This window comes from Dendrobates tinctorius, unplaced genomic scaffold (assembly GCF_039654945.1).
Source record: "Dendrobates tinctorius isolate UK_male_01 unplaced genomic scaffold, ASM3965494v1 ptg000231l, whole genome shotgun sequence".
Classification (NCBI taxonomy): Eukaryota; Metazoa; Chordata; class Amphibia; order Anura; family Dendrobatidae; genus Dendrobates; species Dendrobates tinctorius.
Genome location: NW_027361898.1, coordinates 19,611,915 through 19,629,679, shown reverse-complemented (window position 1 = coordinate 19,629,679; position 17,765 = coordinate 19,611,915). Strand labels below are relative to the sequence as shown.

The following is a 17,765-nucleotide window of genomic DNA, read 5'->3' as shown; positions in this document are numbered from 1 at the left end:
CTGGATGCAGCAGCTCCTGGATGCAGCCAATCAGGAACCAGCAGCAGCATCAGCACCACCGGCTGTAACCCCTCACACGCCAGAAGGAGGCTTGCAGCGCACAGCGCGGGGATTCCAAGCACGCAGCGCCTCGGCAGCTAGGGAGTTAATCTACAAACGTTAACGGAGACCGGGAGCTGCAGCGGACGGATTGCACAGGGGAGGGGAGGGGGAGCGTGGTGAGGGGAGGACCACCGACATTTTATTCAAGGCTACAAAATCGGAGCAGAGAATTGCCACCCACCCACTGAAGCGTTCTTATTACCTCATGTTGGGGATGACAAGCGTCACCATACACAGTGCTGACGTCACAGCTGCACTGTAATAACGCCTCTGTATGGAAGGGGGCCGATTACTGGGCACTGCCAGCATTACACACATTGCCCTGCATGGAGGGCCACAGGTCATACACGGCAGGGGGTATTGGGTTACGTGACTGACTTCATTTATTATTACGTTATAAGAAAACCTGGCCTCACTTGAGGCTATGTACCCACGTATGCAGGAAATTCCTGACAAAAAAACGGACTCCTTCCCAGAAAACGCATGGTTTTTTTTGCGCGATTTTTGTGCGTTTTTTTTCTGGGCTCATAGAATATAGTTGGAAATGCGGATTTTTCCGCGAAATTAATGAGCATGCTGTGTTTTTTACCGCGATGCGTTTTTTTCATGGAAAAAACGCACTAATATGCACAAAAAGTGCAGAATTCATTCAAATGAAAGGGAAGCTTCTTGTAAGCGTTTTTTAAAGTGTTTTTTGCTGGTAAAAACGCTTAAAAAAACTCAAAAAAACGCTTACGTGTGCACACAGCCTATGTCTTCTGTTATCTCTTCTGAATCAGAACTATGAAGGCCCAGTTCACAAGCTGCAGGTTTGTAGTCGGATCCAACATTGGAAATCTACAGCGATATAACTAAATGGGTTTTTCAGGTTTCAAACTCTCATTGACACACTGCAGAAAAAAAATGTGCCCAAAAAAGAAACCATGGTGCGGATTTCATACCTCCAGCCGTCTCATCCCTGTGCCGACTTACATTACAGATCACACCCTATTTAACACTTACTAATCGCAGGCGGGAGAAATCCGCGAGTAACACGTGTACTGCGTATACATTAGGCCTCTTTCACATATCCGGTTTTTTTTAATCCGGCACGATGCTGCGAAAAGTGTGAAAACCGGATTCGGAATTGGATCTGGTTTTGGCACATAGAATGTAATGATCGCCGCATCGTGCCGGATGGACATACGGCGCCTCCGGTTTTTGCCGGAAACGGCAAACCTGCGCCGTCCAGCGTCAGCTAAAAACGTTGGCTGCAACGTTTTTTTGCAGCGCCGGACTGGCTTTTTCAACAGCGCATGCGCAGGCACTATGAGCTTTAACCCTAAAAGTGCTCGGCGCAGCGCGCGCTCTCTCTCCCCCCCTCCGTACATACCAGCTTCCCTGGTGCTGCCTCTCTCGCTTGCTCCTTCTGCGGCTCCTTTACCGGCTTCCCCGGTGCTGCCTCTCTCTCCTCCGTATATACCGGCTTCCCCGGTGCTGGCTTCCCCGGTGCTTCCTCTCTCGCTTGCTCCCGCTGCGGCTCCTTTACCGGCTTCTCCGGTGCTGCCTCTCTCTCCTCCGTATATACCGGCTTCCCCGGTGCTGGCTTCCCCGGTGCTTCCTCTCTCGCTTGCTCCCGCTGCGGCTCCTTTAATACCGGCTTCCCCGGTGCTGCCTTTCTCTCCTCCGTACATACTGGCTTCTCCGGTGCTGCCTCTCTCGCTTGCTCCCGCTGCGGCTCCTTTTATACCGGCTTCCCCGGTGCTGCCTTTCTCTCCTCCGTACATACTGGCTTCCCCGGTGCTGCCTCTCTCGCTTGCTCCCGCTGCGGCTCCTTTACCGGCTTCTCCGGTGCTGCCTCTCTCTCCTCCGTATATACCGGCTTCCCCGGTGCTGGCTTCCCCGGTGCTTCCTCTCTCGCTTACTCCCGCTGCGGCTCCTTTAATACCGGCTTCCCCGGTGCTGCCTTTCTCTCCTCCGTACATACTGGCTTCCCCGGTGCTGCCTCTCTCGCTTGCTCCCGCTGCGGCTCCTTTAAATGTTTTACAAGCCAGATCAGGCGCCGCATCTGCATCCGCTGTCACCGCTGCACGCCTGATCCGGCGGTCCGGCTTTCCGCCGGAACAATCACACCGGATGTGTGAAAGTAGCCTTACATGGGAGTATACTCGGGACTACAGAACCAGAGCAGGACGGGGGGATTCTGGTTACAAGTAAGCTGAGCAGCAGCACTCAATGTCAGGCAGCAGCCGCAAAAGCAAACTCGATTGTAGGATGTATAAAAACAGAGAGAAAATCCTGCGATCCCAACGTATTATTACCCCTTTATAACTCACTGATGAGGCCACATCTAGAATATGGGATCCAGTTCTGTGCTCCACGTTTTAAAAAGGATATTTGGAAGATAGAGTCAGTTCAAAGGCGGAAACTAGATTATTATAAGTCATGGAAGGCCACTACTATCATGAGAGGTTGGAAAAGTGGGGCTTGTTTAGCTTAGAAAAAAGATGCCTCAGAGGAGATCTCATTTATATGTATAAATACATGTGTGGTCAGTACAAAGGAGCGGTGCTTGACTTATTTGGGTGGAAGAAAGGTGATTCCGGCAGCTAAACAGGAAAGGGTTCTTTACAGTTAGAGCAGTCAGACTGTGCCGACCACAAGAGGTAGTAATGGCAGACACTAGATCCGATTTAAAAAAAAAAAAAAAAAAATGTGCTGGATGCTTTCCTCGCAACAAATGGCCTTGTGGGTTATAACTAATCTAGCGATAAATGTGGAAAAAGTCCTTTTTCTACTTATATAACTATGTAACACATGTGGATTCTGTCTACTAATTTGTCGCAGTTTTGGTTTTTTTTATCAGATCCGCGACAGAAAATTTCTGCAGTGTGAACACGACCTAAAGGGTATTTTTGCCCCACAGATAATGGACATTAGGTAATGGCTTTTAGAGCTGTTGCCAAATCTACATCCATTCTAGGAGCCGATACCCTGTTCTATCCAGATGAGACCCAATAAGGCAAAGTTCATATGTAACGAAATGATTACATCCTGGAAAAGACCTGAAGATCTGCGAACAAATGAGCGTTATTCGCATGTGCCAAACTACTAGGTATATTTGCAGCATGACATTTGGCAGAGTTACAACGCACAAAAGTCATCCCATGTGATGAACACCGCCTCATGGAAAGAGGCAGAGCTGTCAAGACATTCAGATATGGGTGCGGGGGGCGATTATATCACACGCGTTGTATGACATCAAGAATAAATGAGTTATTTACTGCTCACATTCTGATCAGGAGGTTCCGAGACTCTGCAGCAGATACAGCTAATCTGGGCTCCATTTTATAGTCACAGAATACTGCACTTTTTGTTCCATCATAAAAAAAGACACATGGCAGAAAAAAGATGGACTCCATTATCAGGCCCTTCTACTTTCATTTACATCGTTTATGTAGAATACATCATAACACACTGCGGGGCAGGATCTGCGGCCTCCGCAACACGCAGGTGCGATAGCCTCATGTCAGATCCCGGGCAGTGTGCACTGCGCATGCCCGAGAACTGTTGGCGCAGCGCAGGCGCCGGCATGTAACAGCAACACAGGAGGAGGCGGCGCACAGACGCAAGAGGGGGAAGATGGATGGATGGGAGGCGGCTGATACAGGGGGACACACTATACCTATGGGACTCAATACAGGTATGGGGAGCAATTTATAAAAGTCGATATTTCAGTGTTACTCGGGATCAGAAACATAAGGGCCATCTTCACAGAATGCAGCCTTAGTGCTGCTGAAGGTGGCTCTTTTACTTAAAAACGCCCTGGGGGGGGGTGACAGGTTCCCTTTAAGGCCACATCCACACTATTAGTATTTGGTCAGTATTTCCCTTCACTATTTGTAAGCCAAAGCCAGGAGTGGGTGATAAATACAGAAGTGGTGACGTGTTTCTATTATACTTTTCCTCGGATTGTTCCTCTCCTGGTTTTGGCTTATGAATACCGATGTAAAATACTGACCCAATACTGAATGTGTGAACGTAGCCAAGTTTTGTTTCTCTGTTCCTGGAAATGAACAGAAAAGCAGAAGTCAAAGACAGAGGTGTGAACAGAGCTTTAATAACGCTGACATGAGCAGAGCCTATGGCTATGTCGCTCCTACAATGAGCTTTTGGTGAGTTTTTGACGTCGCAGATTTGCTACACTTATTAGGTTATTTGATAAATTAGGTTATTTGAGTTTTTCTTTGAGTGCATTTTATTTCCATGTGTTGGTAAGTCATGTTTTAAATAAAGCCATTTTGTTTTTTTTATACTTCCTGGTATTTGGCTTTGGCAAAACTTTATTGATACGGTTATGTGTGGGTTACATGCGTTTTTGATGCATTTACGCTGCCAAAACATACTAACAATGCTTGTACGTTTTTTACCTGCAGATTTTCTGCATCTAAGGCTATGTGCACACGCTGCGGTTCCGCTGCGGTTTTGGCCCTGCAGAACCGCAGCAGTTCCGCAGACATGGTACTTTACCATGTTAGCCTATGGGTTTTCAAAACCGCAGTGCTCACGCTGCATTTTTTTCCGCGCGGTTTTGCTGCGTTTTTTTTTCCGCAGCATGTCAATTGTTTCTGCGGATTCTGCTGCGGTTCCACACCTTTAACATAGTAGAGATGTGAAACCGCAGGGCAAAACCGCAGACCAAACCACAGCAAAACTGCAGGTCACTTTACCTGCGGTTTTACCTGCGGTTCCGCGAGAAAAAACCCGCAGGTGAATCTGCAGTGTATGCACATCGCCTAATACAAGTCTATAGGGAAAATCTGCACATACATCTCTGAGTCCTCAAAAGAGAAGTTGACATATTGAAGATTGGAAATTTGCACCGCAGGTAAGTGTACACTAAGTAAAAAAAGAAGCCCATTGGGCAGAAGATTTCTGTGAATCCCATTCACGCTGCTGGAACTCTAAGACGCTGCGTTTTTGACACCGTGAAAATGCTCACCAAAAACTCAACTTGGGCAACAGCCTAAGGCGTCATTCCCACAATGTGCATTAGGTGAGTTTTTGACGCTACTAAATTTTTATGGCTTCTTTTTCTAGGCTAGGCTCACACTGTCAGTATTCGGTCAGTATTTTACATCAGTATGTGTAAGCCAAAACCAGGAGTGGGTGATAAATACAGAAGTGGTGACGAGTTTCTATTATACCTTTCCTCTGATTGTTCCACTCCTGGTTTTGGCTTACAAATACTGAGGTAAAATACTGACCAAATACTGAACATGTGAACGTGGCCTAAACATTTTTTGATTTTTTTTTTTATTGCGATTGCAATTATCATCATAGTACAGGTCACAGTTAACGCTGCTCATTATTCTACACTATAGGAATATCACTTATAGTACGTTTTTATCAATTTGTCCATAAAAAATGTTGTCTGTCAGTTATTTTTGGATGAGTTGCCCCCCAAAAAATGTTGACAGCCACGTTTCATACCATTAGGACTACCTCTTTTTAACCCCTTAGTGACAGAGACAATTTGATACTTAATCACCAAGCCAGTTTTTACAATTCTGACCACTGTCACTTTATGAGGTTATAACTCTGGAACGCTTTAATGGACCCCGCTGATTTTGAGAATGTTTTTCATGACATATTGTACTTCATGATAGTGGTAAAATCTCTTCGATACGACTTGCGTTTATGAAAAAAAAACGGAAATTTGACAAAAATTTTGAAAATTTAGCAATTTTCATGCTTTTAATTTTTGTACCCTTAAATCAGACAGTGGTGTCACACAAAATAGCTAATAAATAACATTCTGAATATGTCTACTTTACATCACCACAATTTTGGAAACATATTTTTTTTGTTAGGATGTTATAAGGGTTAAAAGTTGACCAGCGATTTCTCATTTTTCCAACAAAATTTACTAAACCATTTTTTTTAGGGACCATCTCACATTTGAAGTGAGTTTGGGGGGTCAATATGACAGAAAATACCCAAAAGTGACACCATTCTAAAAACTACACCCCTCAAGGTGCGTAAAACCACATTTAAGAAGTTTATTAACCCTTCAGGTGCTTCACGACAACTAAAGCAATGTGGAAGGCAAAAATGAACATTTTTACTTTTTTCATGACAAATTTACTTTGGAACCAAACTTTTTTAATTTTCACAAGGGTATCAGGAGAAAATTGACCACACAATTTGTTGTGCAATTTCTCCTGAGTACCCCAATACCTCATATGTGGGGGAACGCCACTGTTTGGGAGCATGGCAGGGCTCAGAAGGGAGCGAGCACCATTTGACTTTTTGAACGCAAAATTGGCTGGAATCCATGGTGGTCACCATGTCGCATTTGGAGACCCCCTGATGTACCTAACCATGAAAATCCCCAATTCTAACTCTATCCCTAACACAGCCCTAACCCCAACCCCCCAAACACCCCTAACTGTAATCCCAACCCTAACTACAACCCTAACCCCAACAACACCTTAACCCCAACACCACAACCCTAACCCCAACACAACCCTAGCCCCAACCCTAACCTTAGCCCCAACCTTAACCCTAGCCCAACCCTAACCCTAGCTCTAACCCTAGCCCCAACCCTAACTCTACCACAACCATAACCCTAGCTCTAACCTGAACCCTACCTCTAACCCTAGCCCTAACCCCAACCCTTACCCTAGCTATAACCCCAACTATAACCCCTACCATATCCCTAACCCTAGCTCAACCCTAACCCTAGCTATAACCCCAACTATAACCCAAAGCATAATCCTAACCGAACCCTAACATTAGCTATAACCCCAAATATAGCCTCAACCATAACCCTAGCCCCAAGCCTAACACTAGCTATAACCCTAACTATTACCCTAACGGAAAAAAATACATTTTTCTATTTTGCTACTTTTTTGTAACTAAGGGTGTGATAAAGGGGGTTCCAGCACCAGGCGTCTCGTCATAAAATTCTTCAATATTGTATTTCCTTGTCAAGAAAAAACCATCATGTGTCAGGCATTTAAAGGCTGTGTCCCCCGCATGATATTTTTTTTCTTGAAATGAAAATAAAATATTGAAGATTTTTATGAAGTGACGCCTGGTGCTGGAACTTTATTCTCCTTCTTTTGCCATTGCTAATGAGTGGTATCCAGCCACTTGATTCTGGCACCTGTGTTCATCTGGATTCCGATGAGGCACCACTAAACCCTTTCCCTGTATGATGTTGGGTTTCATTTTCTATTTTTTTTTATTTTGATCACTGTGATAGGGTCTATCACAGTGATCGAAATTAGCCAATAGGAGAAATCTCCTATTTTTGCCATTTTTCTTTTCCCGGAAGAAGACACTGAGAGCCCAGGGGACACAGCCGGAGGGACCAGGGGACAGCGCAGGTACCGGGGGGGGTGCTTGGGGGACCCCATTTCTCTCTCCTCTGATGTGCTAGATCACATAAGAGGAAAGAGAAATTAAATGGGAAATCAGACTTTTTTGCGTTTGCCAGTATTCCGTGAATAACGGTGATCACAACACTGAGGTCAGTAACTGACCCAAATCATGTTCTCTGGGGTAGCCGAGACCCTGGAGATTTTCCGACGCTGGGGGTGTTATAACCTTATTTCTCAGCGCCGATAAAAAGCGCTATCTAGGCCCTAGGATAGTGCTGCTTAGTACTGAATGCTTAATCATGCCCACTGCCAACTGCCTAAATAGTGCTGGTATTTCTATGACACTACCTTCTCTAGGTCAGGATACAAGCCAAGTCAGAACCGGGAGATCAATACACTTAAGGGGAACACTGAGTCAAAACGGGGATGGGGGAAACAGAGACACCGGTTCAGACAGCCAACGCAGAAGGACAAATCAGAGCAATCAGAGTCAGCTACAGCAGCTCTAGGCAAAACTATAACCGACATAGCCTGCAGGAAGCAACGGCGATAAATCGCAAACCTGAACCCAGACTGAGGCTGAGAAATGTTAAATCCTTCATGACCAGACAAGAAAAAGGGAAAACAGGACTCCAACCCCGGTCTTGATCATGACATGTTGAAGCTGCATTTAATGCCAGTACAGGCCCATGTGTAAAGCATATATGGTGTATAGATTCTGGTGCAAGCAGTCATATGACAAATAACAAGGATTTCTTCACTGACCTTAATGAAAGCAAGTCAGAAAAGGTCATCTTAGCTAATGGTCACTATATGACTTCAGAAGGATTTGAAGATGGCTACCTCCACTCTTCAGTTTCCTCAGCACAAAGCAGAACGATCCCAATAAAGGATGTTCTCTATGTTCCCAGCCTTGAAAGCAATCTTCTGTCAGTAAAGAAGCTCACACAAAAGGAGAATGTAGTTACTTTTAGAGATAACAGCTGCATCATCTCAAAGAAGGGTCATACTCTTGCAGAAGGAAAAATCCAAGATGAACTTTATCAGCTAAAATGCAAAGAAAGAGCGTACAGTGCCAGACAAGATCTACATAAGAACTGTATCCATATATGGCACAGACATCTTGGGCACAGAGACCCAGAAGCAGTAAGGAAGCTAGCTCAACTTGCCAATGGTTTTGAAATCAACCAGTGTAGTCAAATGATGAAGTGCACTAGCTGTCTTAAAGGGAAAATGTCCAGAAAATCCTTTACTAACGTAAGCACCACTAGATCTGCACAGCCACTGGATCTGATACATACAGATGTATGTGGTCCAATGAGTGTACAAACTCCTACCAAGAAGAGATTTTCTCACATTTATTGATGACTACTCCAGATACACAGTCGCCTACCTGCTGCACAGTAAGGATGAAGTTCCACAGAAACTTGAAGAATATCTTGCTGTAGTGTTTAACAAATTTGGAAGAATGACAAAAGCCCTGCGTGCAGATAATGGAACCGAATATACAAGTGGTAAGGTGCAAACCATTCTGAAAAAGGATGGAATCGTGTTTCAAACTACCATTCCTTACAACCCAGAACAAAATGGCATTGCAGAGAGAAAGAACTGTACTCTCTGTGAAAGTGGAAGAAGTATGTTGTTTGATGCAAATCTACCTACAACGTATTGGGGAGAAGCCATCATGACAGCTTGCTATCTTCAAAACAGAGTGCCAGGTAAAGCCACAAATAAAACTCCATATGAGCTATGGAACTGCGAGAAGCCTAACCTGAAGCACCTCAGGATATTTGGAAGCAAAACGTTTGTGTATGTGTAAGGCTTCTTTTACACTTGCCGTGTTTTTGCGGCCCGTAATGCCATAATTTTCACGGTCTGTCGCAAAAACAGGCCTCAAAAATCTTCTCTGATTGCCGTTTTTCTGGTTTGGAATAGGTTTTCAAAAGTAGGGGGAAAAAAAGGAAATTGTGTCCTAGTAAAAATATGGCATTCCGCAAATACGGCCTTCACGATGTACCGCAAAATCAACACAATGGGCAAGCGTCTGTTGTTTTTGCGGCCCCATTGACTTCAATGGGGGCCGTGTCCGTAAGCCGTGAAAAATATCGAGCAGGCTCGATATTTTTCACGGCCGTAAATACGGCCCTCATGGCCATACGGCCACGAAAACGGCCCGCAAAAACATGGCAAGTGTAAAAGAAGCCTAATAGGTGGCAGGTCCCCTCAGTTGCACCCTCTCCTCCTTCCGTATGACCCCCCCCCCCGTGCACTTTTTATAAATATGTTTTATGTTTATCATGGTAATGTGCTTTTGTGATATCATGCTATGTACCGCATTATGATGCATCTGTAATGTATGATGTAGTGTGGGGAGTTCCCCTTTAACTACTGTTGGTAATATGTACATTTCAAGTCTATGCTTTTTTGGCACTGCTGTAGAGTTACAGACAGGCAACAGTTAATATTATGGGCTGGGTCAGCAGCAGACAGGGAACAGGAACTACTGCTTCCAGTTCAGTAAGCCCAGATACATTGGACAGTGCAGATGTGTACTGCGGAAGGGGCACTGCCAGACTCCCGGACGGGAGAGATCTGTTTCCCAGGACCAAAGACTCATACAGCCTGAAGGATTACAACACAGGCCCATAGAACTTTGGAAGGACCTTCGCTGAAGGGGTTTCAAGCGCCCAGATTTCAGTGATTGGACTACTTCACACCTCGGCCACTGCGGCCGTTGTGGGTACAGCCATAGCAAGTGTCAGGGAGAGAGCAGAAAGACAGTTTTGAAATTGTCTTTTTATCCACCTTTCATAATTGTTCAATAAAAGTTATTTTACCTGTTGGACAACAGCTGCTTTCCCGGACCCTCAATTGCCTGGACTGCTGTGACCAGAGGAAGAGAAAGTAACCTGTGGGAAAAAGCTGAGTCGGTCTCGTCTATTTATGTACAAGGGACCTGGGGTGCTCGTTGACTGTTTGCTCAGTGGACTCTGTGAACTGTGCCTTTAAACAACTCAGCCACAACTACCCCCCGGTTGCCCTCATTACATATGTTCCCAAAGAAAAACGTTCCAAGTTGGAATCACATGCAAAGCAAGGAGTCCTGGTGGGCTGTAGCGAAACCCAAAAGGGATACAGAATCTTGCACCCAGAGACCAACACAGTAAAAATCAGCAGAGATATAGTGATTGATGAAAACTCTGTATCGCTCAAATTCCATGAAGTTACACCAGTTATTCAACATAAGAAGCAAGAACAAGAATCTCAATCACCAAACCCAGATGCCAAAAAGGAAAACACTGAAGTGTGGATAAGCTCTGAAGCCACCAAGGAAGATACAGAAGAACCAAGTGAACCAAGTCAGGAGATCAGAAAGGCCAAACAAAGGTATCCCAGCTAGACGCCTTTCTTATATGGTCAGAACACTTCCTGAACCAGAGCAACAGTCATGGCAAAAGATGCAAAAACAGCCTGTCCACGAGAAGCAGAAGTAGATAAATGCTGCAAATGAAGAGATGGAGTCCCTTCACCAACTGCAGACATGGGAGCTTACTGAGCTACCACAAGGAAAAAGAGCTATCGGATGTAAGAGGGTCTTCAAAAACAAATATCACTCAGAAGGTGAAGTTCACCGGTTTAAGGCAAGATTAGTCGCAAAAGGGTACTTGCAAAAGTATGGTGAAGATTATGATGCTACATTTTCTCCAGTTGCGAAGCAAACCCCATTCAGATCTTTAGGCCATGTGCACACGATGCAGATATCTAGCGGATCCGCAGCGGATTTTACTGCGCAGAAACGCTGCATATCCGCATTGTGATGTACAGTAGCATGTTAATCAATTGAAAAAAAAAACGCTGTGCAGACGCTGCGGATTTTTCCGCGCGGTTTTCCTGTGGTTCAAAATATGCAGCATGTCACTTCTTTAGTGCGGTTTTCCACCTGCTCCATTCTCCAAATCCGCAGGGGAAAACCGCACATAAACCGCAAGAAAACCGCAAGAAAAATGGAAGAAATCCACAGGAAAAATGCAGGTCATTTGACCTGCGGATTTCTTCAATTCTGTGCGGAAAAATCTGCAGGGCTAAAAAGTACGTCTGCACTTGGCCTTAATGTCCATAGCTGCAGTTCAACAGAACATTGAAGAAGAGTTGTACATGAGTCAACCCGAGGGATATATTAAAAACGGTAAAGAGTACCTTGTTTGTAAAATGCAAAAATCTCTCTATGGACTTAAGCAGTCGGCAAGAGCATGGAACTCAAAAATGAACAAAGTTTTGATGGATGAAGGATTTAAAAGATCTCAAGCTGATCCATGTTTGTATATGAAAAATGTAGCGAAGGAGTAATCACGTCTCATCAAGATGAAAGAGAAATTGCAAAGCTTGGTGAAATTCTTCTCTTCTCAGTCTATACCCTTGGCCTGGGACAACTCAAAGTCCTATGGCTTCCAGTACCATCTATATGCTGATGAGACTCAGATCTACCTCTCTGGCCCAGATGTCACCTCTCTGCTGTCCAGAATCCCAGAGTGTCTATCAGCCATATCCTCCTTCTTCTCCTATCACTTCCTCAAGCTCAATGTGGACATAGCTGAACTAATTATCTTTCCTCCATCTCGCATACCTCCCTACCTGATCTATCAAAATAAATGAAATCACACTTTCCCCTGTACTGGAAATCCGCTGCCTTAGAGTAACCCTTTTCTCTGTCCTGTCCTTCAAACCGCACATACAAGCTCTCGCCACCTCCTGTCGCCGCCAGCTCAAAAATATTTCCAGAATCCGTCCTTTCCTCAACCCTCACTCTACCAAAATGCTTGTGCATGCCCTAATTATCTCCCGCCTCGACTACTGCAACATCCTCCTCTGTGGCCTCCCTGCTAACACTCTCAGACCTCTGCAGTCCATCCTTAACTCTGCTACCCGACAAATTCATCTCTCTCCTCGCTACTCCTCCGCTTCTCCCTCTGCAAATCCCTTCACTGGCTCCCAATTTCCCAGCGTATCCAATTTAAACTACTAATACTGACCTACAAAGCCATCCATGACTTCTCTCCTCTGTATATTTCTGAACTAATCTCTCAATATCTTCCCTCATGTACTCTCTGGTCCTCCCAAGACCTCCTTCTCTCCTCCATGCTTATTCGCTCCTCACCAAATCACCTCCAAGATTTCTCCCAAATATCCCCCATCCTCTGGAACTCTGTGCCCCAACACATCCTGTTATCCACCACACTTGGATCCTTCAGACGGAACCTGAAAACCTATCTCTTCATAAAAGCTTACAGCCTGCAGTGACCACGTGGCCACCTCAACATCATTGGAGCTACTGCAACCCCCGACTACTGTCCTCTTCCCTCTGTACCAGTCTGTCATTGTAAGGTTATGTGCACACGTTGCAGATTCTGCTGCGGATCCTCAGCGGATTTGGCCCTGCGGGTCCGCAGCAGATTCTGCTGTGTTTACAGTACCATTCAAGTCTACCTATTTTCAAAAACGCTGCGCACATGCTGCGGATTTTTACGCGCGGATTAGCTGCGGGTTCAAATCCGCAGCATGTCAATTCTTTTTGCGGATCCGCAACGTTTTTACACCTGCTCCACTATAGGAAAGCACAGGTGTAAAAACGCAGGGGAAATCAGCACAAAAACTGCACTAAATCTGCAGGTAAAACACAGGTCATTTGACCTGTGGATTTAGCCAAATCCGCACGGAAAAATCCGCAGATTAATCAGCAGCGTGTGCACATACCCTTAGTGTTTTTACTGTAAGTGATATTATTATTAAATTATTATTTATTTATATAGCACTATTAATTCTATTGTGCTGTACATGAGACGGGGTTACAACAAAATACAAAGTTTGGAATGTCAGAAGCCAAAGGTGCGTCAGCACCAATGGACCCATCCTACTTAAAGTTGGAAGGAGAAGAAGATCTGCTACCCAGCAATGAGAGTTACAGACAAGCAGTGGGGGCGCTTCTGTACATAGCAACCACAACTTGTCCGGATATCACAGCTACAGTCGGAATTCTCTGCCGACGTGTAAGCAAGCCATGCCAAAGAGACTGGAATGCAATTAAGAGAATTCTTCAATATCTCAAAAAACTCAAGGGCTAAATCTTAAGATATCTGCATCAGAAGATCTTACTCTCAAAGGTTATGTGGATGCAGATTGGGCTGGAGATTCAAGTGATCGAAAGTCAACAAGTGGTTACTTGTTCAAGTTAGGAGAAAATTCAATTTTTTGGTCCAGCAGAAAACAAGTGTCAGTCACATTATCTTCTACAGAAGCAGAATATATGTCTGCTGCCTATGCAAGTCAAGAAGTAATTTGGTTGAAACAACTTTTGGAAGAATTAGGGTCCCGTTTCACTTAGCGACGCACCAGCAATCCCGACAACTATACGACCTGGTAAGGATCGCTGCTGCATTGCTAAATGGTTGCTAGTAAGCTGCCAAACAGGCAGATCTCTTCAGCGACGCAGCAACGATCCGACGATCCGTGTAACGACCTCGGCGGTCGTTGGTACCTTGTCACACAGCAGCTTTTCTGATGATTCCCGCCTGCGCTTCTGAGTTCTGCGTTGCCAACGAGGTCGCTTGTCAGGGTCACACACAGCGATGTGCACTGGCCAGCGGGACACCGACGATGAAAAAATGGCCCAGGACATTCAAGCACGATCAGCTATATCCAGCAGGGGGGCCAGTCGCCGCTGCATGTCACATGTAGCGGGGATCACTGGCGAGGTCACTGTTGCGTCACAAAATCGGTGACACTTCAGTGATCTCGCTAGCGATCTCGCTATGTGAGACGGGGGCTTTAGGCAAACCATTAGCACAACCAACAGTTATCTATGAGGACCACCAAGGATGCATTAAACTTGCCAGCAGTGAGATTAGTGCAAGTAGTAACCACACTGATGTAAAACGTCACCACTTACGTGACTTAGTGGAATGTGGTGTACTCAAGTTTTATTGCGAGACTGACAAGATGATAGCTGATGGTATAACAAAGTCATTATCAAGAGCCAAGTTTGTGGACTTCAGAACCGCAATGGGACTAACAGGAAAAGTAGTTGTTGAGTGGGGGTGTTGGAATATGTTTGGTGCAACAACTCCATTTCTGTTTATGAGTGTTTAGTTGTTTGATTTGTATGCTGTTTATAAAGTTAGAACAAAAAAGGCTCACACAGGGAGAGCATGTGACTGCTTTTCCTGTTTTCCTGTGTCTGTTTATGAGAGAAGCAGCCTGCAGTAGATGCTGCACAGATAGAGTCACACAAATGATTTATTCCTGATCTATTAAGCTTATCATATATTGTTCCTGACTAAAGAAACTCTGTTGTCACATGCTTGGAGAGTATCCTGAATAATCTGCTGCCAACATAAAGTCACCTCTTCTATTCTCTCTCTAAGACACAAACACAGAGATTAGCTGATCTCTTTGTGCAATGGGTCGCCCTCCCAGGGCTGTGGGGTACTCGGCACCGGGCCCGATGAGCTTCAGTGGGAGATGTCATAGCAGCTGGGACCCAGCCCGTGGCCCTCGGCGCCCAAAGTAAAAGGGGGGAAATGTTCAGTGTGCTTATGATGATTAGAGTTTATGAATGAATGAGTCGTGACGCCACCTGTGGTGTTCGGCAATGAAGATGTTGAGCCGACGCTGCAGACAGATCCTCTGGGACAGATGATGTGGTGCAGCAATGATGTTATAGCCCTCCACAGGCATGGCTGTAGTCCCAGGGCAGAGTAGGTGAAGTGACACTCAGATGATGTAGTCTCGGGCGCAGGGGATGTAGCAGTGCTGGGCAGGTTGACGCAGGAATAAGTGGAGGACGCCGGGGCATGTAGTTCCAAAGCTTTACTCACAGTCTGTTGTGGCACCAGAGCCCGCATCTGTGCCGTGTCCTCCGGGTCAGGAGCTCAGCCAACTTTCAGGTAAGATGAAGTACTCCCTTCCAACACTCCGCCAACATATGTGCCTTTTCTGAACGTCTCCCTCTTAGCGCCTTTAGTTAAGTACTCACAGTACTGAGTTACACTGGAGTTCCGCCTGTCAGATGTTCTTATGAACTCTACTTGTACGGCAGACAGCTGTAGCCTGCTTCGGGGACTCCTTACTACCTAGTCCCGGCTCACAAACGTTGCTGTTGTGCCCCCAAGTATGGTGTGGGAATAAAGTGGTGACAACTTCAATTCCTCCGGTGTCTGCTGCAGGACCATTAGTATCCATACAACCTCGGGGACCGGACCCCGGCCTTGTGCTTAGAACTTGGGGAAGGGTTCTCCTCTAAGCATGATCCTTGGTTCTCTTCTTCTCTTCACGATCCGTACTAATTCTTTCCTTCTTATGGAGAGTCAGGCTTTCTATTAATATTCCTTTCCTGTGCCAGCGGACCCAGATCACTGAGGTCGGCTGCAGCACTTCCCTCATCCATCCCACTCAGGGGATCTCCTTTCACAGACTGACCTCATCAGACTCCTGTGACTAACTGACTAATTCCTATCCTCTTCCCGTTCTTTTAGTGCAAACTCAACTCCACCCGCCTCCCAGCACGCGTGTTCCAAGCAGGGAGCCACCAAGGGTGCTTTGCTACACTACTATGTTGTGTGGGATGCAGGAGTTGGAGTGTGGTCAGGTATCTCCACCTTACCTGAATGGTGGGGTACCACACCTCAGGAGGAGGTGCAGTACCTCTGTGGCGACTGAACCCTCAGGGGCGCCACATACCCCCGTTAAACATAGCACATCCGCGGGCTGCAAGAAAACAAAGGTTGACAAATACAGAAACATACAAAATTTTTTGTAATGCTTAGTAAACAATTCTTATCTAATCTTCTCAATATGAGAGGCATTGTTTGTTGAATGTTGCAAACAATTTTAACTAACTATCTATGTTTTAATACAGTACTTAATTCAAAAGTGCTATTGGCAGTAACTCACTACCACTTCAAGTATTCTTCATCAACACATTTCTTCTTCATCTCTTCTTTTACATTTTCTACTTCCTATTATTAACCTTAAGTGACAACCGCTGATGCCTGGTTCGTCACCTTTAAATTTTTTTTAAAATCTTTATTCAAATATCAAAGCATTGGTCTAAATTCTATAAAACATTCACTATTTACTTTTTTCTCTCAAAAATGCTAGACATTATTAATAAGTGTAATATAGACATTGATCCAGCCAAGATGTCTTGAAATGTCCTTATTCTTAGTGAGGTGGTCCTTATTCTTAAAAGACTTATGTAAAACCAAGAACGGGCACCTAAAGAGGTGCAACTATATATAATAAAGTTTGTGATTCACTCCAAGTTCATGATCACCGCAGTTCAATAAGAAAAACGTTGCCAATGAAACTGGGCAACAAAACTGGAAACAACAGGGAAAACATCATGATAACCAAAAAAAATAGAAAAATAGGCACAATGGTGCAAATACCCTCCTGGGTAACAGAGTTAGTTATTTTCTCCTTTAGTGTTGGTGTTCCCCTCCTGGGGTACTGGAAGCTGATGACTTGGGCTGCTGCTTCCAGGGGAGAACTTCTGACATCCTTTTCCTGTTGACTGTTTACAAATTGCAGGTACTCCTTTTCTTCTGGAGTGAGGTTGGCATCTGCTTGTATAGGTAGCACATCAACTGCTGCTGGTGATATCTCTGCTGCCTGTAATTCTGCAGAAGTTGCAATTGGTACCAATGGATGTGGTTCCTCAATTTCAGGTGGCACTGCAGTTAACGGCACCACTGTCTGTTGCTGCTGGTATAGCGCCATTTGCGGGCTATTGCTTGATGCCTGAGTCATCACTGGACCATTTCTGTCCACAGGCGCCATTCCTAACACCAGGATCATGGTCGGGGCAGTGACCGTACCTGGTGCTTCTCGATAGAGCTCCGGTTCCTGCGCGGGTACAGGGGGGCAAATGATGGCAGCCATAACCCCCGAGGCTGCCTGGTAGACGGACGGCAGTTGGGTCTGTACTGGTGCAGGGTTGACTCCTGCCAAGGCCTCCGGGGTGGACATGCGCAGCCGCGCCAGGTCTGGGTAGGGCCTCAGCCCCTGCTCCACCGCTTGCTCCGGGACTCTCCTATACCTCCTCCGGGCAGGCCGCATCCAGTGGCGGCACCGGTTTGGAGGTGGAGGTGGGCGCTGTAGATGGTATCGCAGCGGTCATATGCCCCGCAGAGGCTGCCTGGGAGCAAATGGTTTTTCTTCATCGCGTTCTCCTGGCCTCTGCCCATTCTCCATTATGGGGTTCTCTCCTTCTTCCTGTCTGGACTCTTCCCGCCACCAGCT

General features: G+C 45.6%; 1 protein-coding gene across 2 annotated transcripts in view; it reads right to left on the bottom strand.

Annotated features, from left to right (window-relative positions):
• DLG3 (discs large MAGUK scaffold protein 3) overlaps positions 1-17,765 on the bottom strand; it is a 332,677-nt gene that overhangs the window by 202,542 nt on the left and 112,370 nt on the right. The window lies entirely within an intron of this gene.